Source organism: Coregonus clupeaformis, chromosome 29, assembly GCF_020615455.1.
Source record: "Coregonus clupeaformis isolate EN_2021a chromosome 29, ASM2061545v1, whole genome shotgun sequence".
Lineage (NCBI taxonomy): Eukaryota > Metazoa > Chordata > Actinopteri > Salmoniformes > Salmonidae > Coregonus > Coregonus clupeaformis.
The window spans coordinates 18,392,003-18,406,361 of record NC_059220.1 but is presented as its reverse complement, the minus strand read 5'-3'; the positions used below and the strand labels follow the sequence as shown (position 1 = coordinate 18,406,361).

General features: G+C 45.2%; 1 protein-coding gene across 1 annotated transcript in view; it reads left to right on the top strand.

Annotated features, from left to right (window-relative positions):
- Positions 1–14,359, top strand: part of LOC121544708 (neuronal PAS domain-containing protein 3-like) — a 217,899-nt gene that overhangs the window by 36,246 nt on the left and 167,294 nt on the right. The window lies entirely within an intron of this gene.

Below are 14,359 nucleotides of genomic sequence, written 5' to 3'. Positions count from 1 at the left end.
GATGTTCTGCTTATTACCTCCTGTTTCCAGGAATTTTCCAATTGGGATTTTTGGAAAGCCAGGGACTTTAGAAAAGTTACCGGAATTTTGCAACCCTAACAGTACAGTAACTCAACTCCCCAGACTATTCACATGGGTTATTACTGACATCTGTTGATATCTTTATTTTCTTCATGCACCAACAGAATTATTAAAATAAATTGACACTAAGGAAATGCTTTTATCCAAAGCGACGTACAGTACAGTGAGTGAAAACAGTCCATTTATAGTATGTGTATGTGATCCATCTGGGAATTGAACCAACAACCTTGGCATTGCTGGCGCCAACTGAGCCACACCGGATCAAAGTTTAGACCTTTTAGCATTTCTTGAACATACAATCTTTTGTAGCATACAGAAATGTTTCATCCATAAGAATTATACATTTGGAAAATCCATCCTTAATACTTATACTATACTTAATACTCAGTAATTATATATTAATATTCTAGTTTCTTATGTAATCTAGGCCTATACCTTATTTGATGTAATGTAGAAATAGATTTTTATTACAGTACAGTTTAGTTATTAAATTGAATGATGAAACTATGATCATGGTTAACCCTGTTAGTCCTGAGGGTATTTTGTATGTATCTTTTTAATCTTTAACATAGTGCTGCTTATCTCTGTACATAAGCCCAAAGGGTTGCTTTGAATCAGTAAAGCAAGAAACATAATTTGATACTACAGTCGTGGTCAAAAGTTTTGAGAAAGTATTGGTCTTCACAAAGTTTGCTGCTTCAGTGTTTTCAGATATTTAGTTACTATGGTATACTGAAGTATAATTACAAGCATTCCATAAGTGTCAAAGGCTTTTATTGACAATTACATTAAGTTTATGCAAAGAGTCAATATTTGCAGTGTTGACCCTTCTTTTTCAAGACCTCTGCAATCCGCCTTGGCATGCTGTCAATTAACTTCTGTTGCCACATCCTGACTGATGGCAGCCCATTCTTGCATAATCAATGCTTGGAGTTTGTCAGAATTTGTGGGTTTTTGTTTGTCCACCCACCTCTTGAGGGTTGACCACAAGTTCTCAATGGGATTAAGGTCTGGGGAGTTTCCTGGCCATGGACCCAAAATGTCGATGTTTTGTTCCCCGAGCCACTTAGTTATCACTTCTGCCTTATGGCAAGGTGCTCCATCATGCTGGAAAAGACATTGTTCGTCACCAAACTGTTCTTGGATGGTTGGGAGAAGTTGCTCTCGGAGGATGTTTTGGTGCCATTCTTTATTCATGGCTGTGTTCTTCGGCAAAATTGTGAGTGAGCCCACTCCCTTGGCTGAGAAGCAACCCCACACATGAATGGTATCAGGATGCTTTACTGTTGGCATGACACAGCTTTTTTCCGGATTCCCCAAACAATCGGAAAGGGGATTCATCAGAGAAAATGACTTTACCCCAGTCCTCAGCAGTCCAATCCCTGTACCTTTTGCAGAATATCAGTCTGTCCCTGATGTTTTTCCTGGAGAGAAGTGGCTTCCTCGCTGCCCTTCTTGACACCAGGCCATCCTCCAAAAGTATTTGCCTCACTGTGCGTGCAGATGCACTCACACCTGCCTGCTGCCATTCCTGAGCAAGCTCTGCACTGGTGGTGCCCCGATCCCGCAGCTGAATCAACTTTAGGAGACGGTCCTGGCGCTTGCTGGACTTTCTTGGGCGCTCTGAAGCCTTCTTCACAACAATTGAACCTCTCTCCTTGAAGTTCTTGATGATCCGATAAATGGTTGTTTTAAGTGCAATCTTACTAACAGCAATATCCTTGCCTGTGAAGCCCTTTTTGTGCAAAGCAATTGTCACGATCGTCGGAAGGAGCGGACCAATACGCAGCGCGTGGAGTGAACATGATGACTTTATTTATAAAGCAACCACGTAAAAACAACAAAAGACGATAGTGAAGTCCTGACGTAACAATACACTGAACTTGGAACAATAACCCACAATGCCCACAAGAACACATACAGAATAAATATGGCTCCCAATCAGAGATAACGAGCCGACAGCTGACACTCGTTACCTCCGATTGGGAGTCATATGACTAATCAACATAAATACAACACTTTGACACCCAACATAGAACCAAACCACATAGACTGCACACACCCTGGCTCAACATAATGAGTCCCAGAACCAGGGTGTGACAGTACCCCCCCCTAAAGGCGCGGACTGCGACCGCGCCTCAAAACCCCAAACAGGGGAGGGCTGGGCGGGCATACCTCCTCGGTGGCGGTTCTGGCTCCGGCCTAGACCACCACCCCACCATCGTCACTACCCGCTTACGTAGGTTCCTCCAAATGACCCCCACCGGTTTAAGGGGCAGCACCGGACTAAGAGGCAGCACCGGACTAAGGGGCAGCACCGGACTAAGGGGCAGCACCGGACTAAGGGACAGCACCGGACTAAGGGGCAGCACCGGACTAAGGGGCAGCACCGGACTAAGGGGCAGTACCGGACTAAGGGGCAGCACCAGGATAAGGGGCAGCACCTGACTCAATGGCGGATCCTGGCTGGCTGGCTCTGGCGGATCCTGGCTGGACGGCTCTGGCGGATCCTGGCTGAACGGCTCATGGCGGGCTGAAGGATCTGGCTGCTCATGGCTGGCCGACGGATCTGGCTGCTCATGGCTGGCCGACGGATCTGGCTGCTCATGGCTGGCCGACGGATCTGGCTGCTCATGGCTGGCCGACGGATCAGGCTGATCCTGTCTGGCCGAAGGCTCTGGCTGATCCGGTCTGGCGGAAGGCTCTGGCTGATCCGGTCTGGCGGAAGGCTCTGGCTGATCCGGTCTGGCGGAAGGCTCTGGCTGATCCTGTCTGGCGGAAGGCTCTGGCTGATCCTGTCTGGCGGAAGGCTCTGGCTGATCCTGTCTGGCCGAAGGCTCTGGCTGATCCTGTCTGGCGGAAGGCTCTGGCTGATCCTGTCTGGCGGAAGGCTCTGGCTGATCCTGTCTGGCGGAAGGCTCTGGCTGATCCTGTCTGGCGGAGAGCTCTAGCGGCTCCGGTCTGGCGGACGGCTCTGAAGGCTCATGGCAGACGGGCGGCTTTGCAGGCTCAGTACAGACGGGCAGTTCAGACGGCGTTGGGCAGACGGACAGTTCAGACGGCGTTGGGCAGACGGGCAGTTCAGACGGCGTTGGGCAGACGGGCAGTTCAGGCGCCGTTGGGCAGACGGGCAGTTCAGGCGCCGTTGGGCAGACGGGCAGTTCAGACGGCGTTGGGCAGACGGACAGTTCAGGCCCCGTTGGGCAGACGGACAGTTCAGGCCCCGTTGGGCAGACGGCAGCCTCTGGCCGTCTGAGGCGCACCGTAGGCCTGGTGCGTGGTGCCGGAACTGGAGGTACCGGGCTGAGTACACGCATCTCAGGGCTAGTGCGGGGAGAAGCAACAGGGCATGCTTGGCCCTGGGGACGCACATAAGGCCTAGTGCGGAGAGCAGGAACAGGCCGGGCTGGGCTGGCGACGCGCACCGTATCTCTGGTGCGAGAGGCCGGAACAGGCCGGGCTGGGCTGGCGACGCGCACCGTATCCCTGGTGCGAGTGGCCGGAACAGGCCGGGCCGGGCTGGCGAAGCGCACCGTATCCCTGGTGCGTGGAGTAGGAACAGGCCGGGCTGGGCTGGCGACGCGCACCGTATCCCTGGTGCGAGTGGCCGGAACAGGCCGGGCTGGGCTGGCGACGCGCACCGTAGGCTTCGTATGAGGCTCAGGAACAGGCCGGGCTGGGCTGGCGACGCGCACCGTACACTTAGTGCGAGGGGCCGGAACAGGCCGTACTGCACTGGGGACACACACGACTGGCTGTACCTCGGGATTAGGAACGGGCCGGACCGGACTGGTTACACACCCCAGTACCTCTCGCCGTGCCTCTACACCTTCCCTTCCCTGCCTTTCCCAGTCGCCCCCTTAACCTGGTAGCCTCCTGAATCCGTCCCTTCTCTGCCTCCGTCAGCCCCCCTTAACCTGGTAGCCTTCTGAATCTGCCTTGTGGCAGCCTCCTGCTGCTCAGTCGCCCAAGCCATGTGCCCCCCCCCAAAAACTTTTTGGGGTTGCCTCCCGTCCTTCCGACGATGGCCCTGCTCCTCTCCTGCCAGGTTCTCCCCCTTCATCGCCCTCCGGTACCGGACGGCCTCCTCCTGGGTAATATGTCCCCAGCCGAGGAGGACATCCACCAACGTTCTCTCCTGACCCGGCGCCTCCTCCGATGTCCAGACCCTTTGCTCCTGGACGCGCTGCTTGGTTCCTTTATGGTGGGTTATTCTGTCACGATCGTCGGAAGGAGCGGACCAATACGCAGCGCGTGGAGTGAACATGATGACTTTATTTATAAAGCAACCACGTAAAAACAACAAAAGACGATAGTGAAGTCCTGACGTAACAATACACTGAACTTGGAACAATAACCCACAATGCCCACAAGAACACATACAGAATAAATATGGCTCCCAATCAGAGATAACGAGCCGACAGCTGACACTCGTTACCTCCGATTGGGAGTCATATGACTAATCAACATAAATACAACACTTTGACACCCAACATAGAACCAAACCACATAGACTGCACACACCCTGGCTCAACATAATGAGTCCCAGAACCAGGGTGTGACAGCAATGATGACGGCACGTGTTTCCTTGCAGGTAACCATGGTTAACAGAGGAAGAACAATGATTTCAAGCACCACCCTCCTTTTAAAGCTTCCAGTCTGTTATTCTAACTCAATCAGCATGACAGAGTGATCTCCAGCCTTGTCCTCGTCAACACTCTCACCTGTGTTAACGACAGAATCATTGACATGATGTCAGCTGGTCCTTTTGTGGCAGGGCTGAAATGCAGTGGAAATGTTTTTTGGGGGATTAAGTTCATTTTCATGCCAAAGAGGGACTTTACAATTAATTGCAATTCATCTGATCACTCTTCATAACATTCTGGAGTATATGCTAATTGCCATCATAAAAACTGAGGCAGCAGACTTTGTGAAAATTAATATTTGTGTCATTCTCAAAACTTTTGACCACGACTGTACAGCTGATATGAAAGTGTAAGCTGGTAACCATGCTGACAGTTGTAGATCATCTAGCTATCTTTGTTTTTCTTTTCATCTACATTTTAACCTGGATTGCCACAATATCCATATCATGTTATTCGATGCATTTTATTCAAAAAGGCACACAGAAAATGCAGTAGCTCATTCTATTACTTAAGTTTACTGATAAAATATACTGTATATAAAATAAAATCCTTCAGGTCACATGTCTTATCCCGTCTTCCAGTGTGTTGCTCCCTCCCAGCCTCCTAGAGTGAATATTGGGTTCTCATGCATGATGTGAACACAAATAAAAAGAGGTTGTAGCAGAAATACTATCTCTTGTAGTCCCCTGAGAACAACAGTAACAGCCATATGCAGCAGGTCTGTTCCCTATTAAACATGGGTTGAATTGAAAGTGACGTCTTCCTGTGTTTACCTCAGATCCCCAGGTTTAGTGGGTTTGAAAGTAGGAGGAGGGAGGAAGATGTTTCCCATATGGTAAATAAATGCAGAGAACAACCTTGATTTAAAAGTCAATTTAAATAACAGAAACAGCAACTGATGTCTGTGATACTGTATAGGTAGGATGTTGATATTTGTAATCTGGCTATGCATTTTTTTTTATTGCATCTGAGGGTATGAATAAAGTTGTATTGAATTGAATTGAAACTCACAACGGTCACCCACTGACTAGCCTTCGTTTCAAAACGTCACTGGACTGGGTTGTCCACGTTATTGTGACGTGGCGTCACGGCGGTAGCCCCCTCTCACAATAAGCGAATACTTTCCCTGTGACAGGTTAAGTGTCTGACAAGAAAGCGGAAATATATAATTAACATCAATAGCATTTTGGAAGTCTGTCGAGGCGTGGCCTTTTCAAGGAAGGACTTGTTCCTGGCAAATTGTCCCCATTAATCTTCAGCTTAATTGATTGTGAAAAGTTTTAGGATGACATTTTAAAAAGCATGCACGGCCGGTGATTGATTTGGAGAAAATGAACTAATAATGAATGCAAGGCAGTCATTACTTGTTGAACACAGCGGCTAATTTTAGACAGATTAGACTGGGTTTGATAGTGCTTAATAAAGAGGATGGCTTGATGAGCTCCTCTGTGCTCTACACTACCTGCCTGCCTGGCCGCTCAGGGCTTAACCAGTGCTCATTACTCTGAGTGACTATGGTGCTGCCTAATCAAAAGCCCAAGTCAATAAGAAGCACTAGCGGTACCTTTTACCTTTTCTCCCTTACAATTCTACCTAACTCCAAAATATTGCAATGACAATTTTGCAATGACAACAGTCGAAACTGTTCAAACACATATAGAATGTATAATCAGTTTATTTAAGAAATGAATAAAATGGTAACACTTTTTTTTTTTACAGCCCTGTTTCAGCATGTATTTACTTACACAGTCTACATAGTAATATAAACGTATATGACAACAGTTATTACAATGCTAAGTCAAATATATTCAGCTATAACCCATTTGTCTGTTTGAGAAGTGCACCTGTGCCCTACACGTCTATTACCGGGAGGCATGCCTGAGAGCCGTCAGAGCAGTAGGAACAGTGAGAGCCCTAGCAGCACTGGGCTAGGTTGGGTTGCTGTTTAATATGACAGAGTAAATATCCCCCGGCCCAGTGACTGTCTCCTGTATGGACCTGTCATGTGACACAGGATTAATCCTGCCCTGTGTGTGAGAGAATGGGTCAGGGTTAAGAGCTCTGGGGAGCTCGGGCAGTTCCCTCTCATTGTGTCCTGGTCCCCAGCTAGCCGCTATCATGGCTGCTTTGTGCTGCACGCTTCTTTGACTGACTGAACCGGTTGACCTGGGAACGGGGCTGCATTCAAACAAGCCTTCTGTGGCCTTTTTCTTTTCAGGCCCAAATACATTGAATACGTTTACTTACGAGTTTTGTCAAACCAGATAATCATTTCACTGATTTACAGTTTTTTTCGATTGCTAACAAGCATTGTTCAATACTGCAGATACATGTGCAAAACTCTAAATACTGTTATCAAAACAACATGCAACTTGGCAATGCACATCCTCAAAAGCAAAATCTTTCTACCAAATGAAAGCTAACAGTCTCTCACGACATGCACACTTTGTCATTCATAGTATCATGACCTACAAAACTCAAAAAACAGCTACCACTTGAAAATTTGTAAAAAAAATTGTCTTTAATATCATCTTTGTTTAGATGAACCAACAGTCATTTTTACAAAAGAAGGGTGGCAAACCTGTACTGTATAGAATTTCCTGCAAGATATATAAAGAAATAAACCAGATGGAGTTGGTGGAGTTATGTCGCACATGCAGCTAACAAAAACATATGGAAATGTCTGCTCTACCCAAAATTACAACCAAATAATTGCAGCCTTACCGCAAAAATGGAAGAGGAAAGTGGAAGGGGGAGAAAGTAAGGAACTTGTCTGTCGGTCATGCATTAAAGAACATAATTGGTTAAGGAAAACTGTGATAAATAAAAAAGTATATCAGTTTCATTTAAGGACCAAAGGATTGACAGCCGTCCCATATAGATTGCAAAATAGTTGGGAAGAGATTTTTGACGTACCGCTCCCATGGCATAGTGTTTATGAACTGACACGCAAAACGACACCGGATTAAAAAATTTGGATCTTTCAATTAAAATTATTATATAAAATTCTTGCTACCAATAGAATGTTATTTATATGGGGGATACAATCTTCCCAGCTCTGCAGATTTTGCTGTGAAGACAGAATCATTAGATAATTTGTTTTGGTTCTGTCCATTTGTAGCTTGTTTTTGGACACAGGTCCAGGAATGGCTAAAGGATTGCAATATTTACCTGGAGCTAACCTTGCAGATAGCATTACTGGGTGATCTGAAAAGTCATAGTCAATCGATCAATAATATAATAATACTTTTAGCAAAAATGTTTATTTTTAATTCACAATCTGTAGAAGCAATGAGAATAGAAAGGTTCAGAACTTTTGTAAAACATCACAGTGCAGTTGAAATATATATGGCAAATAGAAATCCTATATGGATGGTGTTAAAAGATAGATGGGAGGTGTTGAATGGAGTTGAAGGATGGGACTAATAACAAATAATAACAAGATAACTAATAATGTAAGCATGCTGTGTCCATAATAAGTATATAGGTTGTATGTTGGGAGCTTTTGGGAAAGAGCACAGTTAGAAAGATATGGCATATAGAAGCAAACCGGATGGACATCATGAAAATGATCGGAGAGGTTGAGAGTAGAAGAAGTTCAGGAGCAAAAACAAATAAAATAGAATTATTGTAAAATTGACTGTGTCCATAAAATGTAGATAGTAAGTATAAGCTGGAAGTAGAGGCCTAAGCATTGTTGTTCACTAATTTACCCCAAGTAGGGAAAGGATGGCAGGGTTGAAGTATTTCATACACTGCCGATTTTGCAGGTTTTCCTACTTACAAAGCATGTAGAGGTTTGTAATTTTTATCATAGGTACACTTAAACTGTGAGAGACGGAATCTAAAACAAAAATACAGAAAATCACATTGTATGATTTTTAAGTAATTAATTTGCATTTTATTGCATGACATAAGTATTTGATCACCTACCAACCAGTAAGAATTCCGGCTCTCACAGACCTGTTAGTTTTTCCTTTAAGAAGCCCTCCTGTTCTCCACTCATTACCTGTATTAACTGCACCTGTTTGAACACGTTACCTGTATAAAAGACACCTGTCCACACACTCAATCAAACAGACTCCAACCTCTCCACAATGGCCAAGACCAGAGAGCTGTGTAAGGACATCAGGGATAACATTGTAGACCTGCACAAGGCTGGAATGGGCTACAGGACAATAGGCAAGCAGCTTGGTGAGAAGGCAACAACTGTTGGCGCAATTATTAGAAAATGGAAGAAGTTCAAGATGACGATCAATCACCTTCGGTCTGGGGCTCCATGCAAGATCTCACCTCGTGTGGCATCAATGATCATGAGGAAGGTGAGGGATCAGCCCAGAACTACACGGCAGGACCTGGTCAATGACCTGAAGAGAGCTGGGACCACAGTCTCAAAGAAAACCATTAGTAACACACTACGCCGTCATGGATTAAAATCCTGCAGCGCACGCAAGGTCCCCCTGCTCAAGCCAGCGCATGTCCAGGCCCGTCTGAAGTTTGCCAATGACCATCTGGATGATCCAGAGGAGGAATGGGAGAAGGTCATGTGGTCTGATGAGACAAAAATATAGCTTTTTGGTCTAAACTCCACTCGCCGTGTTTGGAGGAAGAAGAAGGATGAGTACAACCCCAAGAACACCATCCCAACCGTGAAGCATGGAGGTGGAAACATCATTCTTTGGGGATGCTTTTCTGCATAGGGGACAGGACGACTGCACCGTATTGAGGGGAGGATGGATTGGGCCATGTATCGCAAGATCTTGGCCAACAACCTCCTTCCCTCAGTAAGAGCATTGAAGATGGGTCGTGGCTGGGTCTTCCAGCATGACAACGACCCGAAACACACAGCCAGGGCAACTAAGGAGTGGCTCCGTAAGAAGCATCTCAAGGTCCTGGAGTGCATAGCCAGTCTCCAGACCTGAACCCAATAGAACATCTTTGGAGGGAGCTGAAAGTCCGTATTGCCCAGCGACAGCCCCGAAACCTGAAGGATCTAGAGAAGGTCTGTATGGAGGAGTGGGCCAAAATCCCTGCTGCAGTGTGTGCAAACCTGGTCAAGACCCACAGGAAACGTATGATCTCTGTAATTGCAAACAAAGGTTTCTGTACCAAAAATTAAGTTCTGCTTTTCTGATGTATCAAATACTTATGTCATGCAATAAAATGCAAATTAATTACTTAAAAATCATACAATGTGATTTTCTGGATTTTTGTCTCTCACAGTTGAAGTGTACCTATGATAAAAATTACAGACCTCTACATGCTTTGTAAGTAGGAAAACCTGCAAAATCGGTGTATCAAAAGTGTATCAAATACTTGTTCTCCCCACTGTATATAAAAAACATGGGGGATTGGAAGTGATGCAGACAATTACATTGATGGAAGTTACAATCTATCTGCAATATTAAGCCCTCCCCCCCAAAAAAAGAAAAAAAAATTAAATAAACCAGAAAGGCCGCAATATGCTTCAATACAATTTACTGTATTTTTGCAAATTACTGTATTTTGCTTTTTGCAGAGTAATTCCAAAATACACAAAAAGAAATAATTCCAGTACTGTTAAACAAACAAAAAGTGTATACACACTATGAATATGCATAGCATATTATCCAAATGAAACAGATATAAACTCAGTAAAAAAAGAAACGTCCTCTCACTTTCAACTGCGATTATTTTCAGCAAACTTAACATTTGTAAATATTTGTATGAACATAACAAGATTCAACAACTGAGACATAAACTGAACAAGTTCCACAGACATGTGACTAACAGAAATTGAATAATGTGTCCCTGAACAAAGGGGGGTCAAAATCAAAAGTAACAGTCAGTATCTGGTGTGGCCACCAGCTGCATTAAGTACTGCAGTGCATCTCCTCCTCATGGACTGCACCAGATTTGCCAGTTCTTGCTGTGAGATGTTACCCCACTCTTCTACCAAGGCACCTGCAAGTTCCCGGACATTTCTGGGGGGAATAGCCCTAGCCCTCACCCTCCGATCCAACAGGTCCCAGATGTGCTCAATAGGATTGAGATCCGGGCTCTTCGCTGGCCATGGCAGAACACTGACATTCCTGTCTTGCAGAAAATCACGCACAGAACAAGCAGTATGGCTGGTGGCATTGTCATGCTGGAGGGTCATGTCAGGATGAGCCTGCAGGAAGGGTACCACATGAGGGAGGAGGATGTCTTCCCTGTAACACACAGCATTGAGATTGCCTGCAATGACAAGCTGAGTCCGATGATGCTGTGACACACCGCCCAAGACCATGACGGACCCTCCACCTCCAAATCAGCATGCAAAGAGATCCCGCTCCAGAGTACAGGCCTCGGTGTAATGCTCATTCCTTTGACGATAAACGTGAATCCGACCATCACACCTGGTGAGACAAAACTGCGACTCGTCAGTGAAGAGCACTTTTTGCCAGTCCTGTCTGGTCCAGCGACGGTGGGTTTGTGCCCATAGGCGACGTTGTTGCCGGTGAAATCTGGTGAGGACCTGCCTTACAACAGGCCTACAAGCCCTCAGTCCAGCCTCTCTCAGACTGTTGCGGACAGTCTGAGCACTGATGGAGGGATTGTGCGTTCCTGGTGTAACTCGGACAGTTGTTGTTGCCATCCTGTACCTGTCCCGCAGGTGTGATGTTCGGATGTACCGATCCTGTGCAGGTGTCCACTGCGAGGACGATCAGCTGTCCGTCCTGTCTCCCTGTAGCGCTGTCTTAGGCGTCTCACAGTACAGACATTGCAATTTATTGCCCTGGCCACATCTGCAGTCCTCATACCTCCTTGCAGCATGCCTAAGGCACGTTCACGCAGATGAGCAGGGACCCTGGGCATCTTTCTTTTGGTGTTTTTCAGAGTCAGTAGAAAGGCCTCTTTAGTGTCCTAAGTTTTCATAACTGTGACCTTAATTGCCTACCGTCTGTAAGTTGTTAGTGTCTTAACGACCATTCCACAGGTGCATGTTCATTAATTGTTTATGGTTCATTGAACAAGCATGGGAAACAGTGTTTAAACCATTTACAATGAAGATCTGTGAAGTTATTTGGATTTTTACTAATGATTTTTGAAAGACGGTCCTGAAAAAGTTTCTTTTTTTGCTGAGTTTATAACAATGCTAGTCAACCCTGTCTGCTGCATTGGGCCACAAGTTCTCATCCACATCACACCGTATTGCCTCTCGTGCAATACACCTGGGAAATAATCTCTTTGCATGCCTGATCCATCCCTGGCAATCTTCTGCAGAGATATCCAGGCATCCTGCATTCATTGCATCCAAGAGTGACATTTGATCATGTGGATGGTGGTCATAAACTTTCCACCTCCATGAGGAAAATAATTATTCTATGGGGTTGAGGAAGGGAGAGTAAGGGGGGAGGAAAAATTACACCATCCCGGGATGGGCTGCAAACCACTGGGACTGCATGGGAGTGGTGAAATGACACATTGTCCCATACAATCACCCAGGTTTCCATATTTCTTCTGACTTGCCCTCTTTCTTCACCTGGCAAAAGCCTTCCATAGAGGTCATCCATGAATGAAATGAGGCGCTCTGTGTTGTATGGCCCAATTAGTGGTTTATGTAACAGCAATCCTTCAGAGGATATTGCGGCACACATTGTGATGTTGGCACCCCTCTGGCCCGGGACATTCACTGTTGCTCTTTTCCCAATCACATTCCTTCCAAGTCGGCATGTTTTGGCCATGTTAAAACCAGCCTCATCCACAAAGACGAACATGTGGGGTGTTGGCCTGGCTCCATGACACTCTAAAATATTGTAAATCCACAGGGCAACATAACAGTTATTCTGTAACAGTAGTTTACATTACAGTATACTGTAACTGAAATCACTGCTGAGTGTGCAGTGCTCTGGTGGGTTTTGTTTACAGTAAAAACAGTACTGTATTACAGGATATAGACATCTTACCTGGACGTATTGGTACCGGAGTTCCTTGACACGATCAGAGTTCCTCTCAAAGGTAACAGTGTACACCTGCTTCATGCTGATATGATGCTTTGTCAAGACTCTAGCAATGGTTGTCGTGCTTACACTTTCAACATTTTGAAATGTATTATTGTCTGCCAACACTCTCTCTTGAATTTCTCTGAGTTTTATGGCATTGTTGCTAATGACCATGTCAACAATTACAGCTTCCTGCTGAGCAGAGAAAATCCTACCTCTCCCCCCTCCATTTGGTAACCGTTGGGTCCTAAAACAGAAATAAAATGACACACAAGTGGTTCAGAGAGCTTTTGCTTGATTTACTACTCTACAGTAATATTCAGTACAGTTAAATGCCCATGCAGAATGCATATCTTACCTGTTAGTTTGCTGGAAGGTTCTTATAATAGATGACACAGTTGAGCGTTGCAAATTTGGCTGCACTCTGAGACCAGCGTCTCTCATTGATAGACCATGATTGACAACATGATTAATGATTGTAGCCCTAATCTCATCTGACACTACAACTCTGGGTCTTCCCCTCAGTCGTCTTCCACCACGGATACGTAATCCTCTGCCTCTCCCGGCAACTCTTCCACCTCTGTAAACCACTACACGATCTCTAGCTGGGTCCATGTTTATGTAAAATATATTCCAAAGATGTTCCCTTTTGTAGAGATGGTAATGACATAAACATGGAAAACACCTGGGTAGGTCTTCAGTTACTTAATGTAGAATGAAAATCAGCTGTGAATAATTAAGAATTATTATTATTATTGTATTTTATTTTAGAATTTCTATTTTGCTTTTACTGTAGCAATGTAAGTCTAATTCAATTTTCAGGAGCTTTTGAACTTTTTGATAAGGGTATCTTAACGTTTGCAAAATGGTCTGTAGATACATAGAGTTTTGTTGGTAAATGTGATTTTGTGAGACAAGTATTTATGTAATTTGAAAGATGCATTTTGTGTCAAAGCAATGACAAATGATCCACAGGTTGCCACATAGAGTGTTATTGAACAATGCTTGTTAGCACAAAAAAAAAAAAATTGTAATATGCGGAGATCAGCGGAGGTTGGCAGCTGCCCCTGTCTTCATGGCGGAAGGAAGCCCTTCGCTTTTTTCGTCCGTCCCCTCTACCCCCATCTCAGACGTTGCAGAGGAGTCAGGTTTTTGGGTGCCTTTGCTGCCGTGGCTTTTCTTTTAAATGTCGTTTTTCTCTCTGGTAACAAATGGGAACTATTCCCCAAGGTAGTGAGCTACAGTAGCTCCATAGTCATGCTGCCAAAAAAGACAGACAGACTCACAGGGACTAATCAGTGAGGGTAGAGCTTGAGCTCGTTGATGGAAGATGTGTGTGTAGCTATAGAAGGCTGTGTTAAGGTTTTTAGATGTAGACAAGAGGGAGCCCTGTGTGTTAAGGTGTATGTTTTTAGATGTAGACAAGAGGGAGCCCTGTATGTTAAGGTGTATGTTTTTAGATGTAGACAAGAGGGAGCCCTGTGTGTTAAGGTGTGTGTGTGTGTTAAGGTGTGTGTTAATGTGTGTGTGTGTGCGTTAAGGTGTGTGTGTGTGTGTGTGCGTTAAGGTGTGTGAAGGTGTGTGTGTGTGTTAAGGTGTGTGTGTAGCTGTAGCAGGAAGACTGAACGGCGTGTGTTTGGGGGTCTCAGTGAGCGAGGCTCTGTGTTT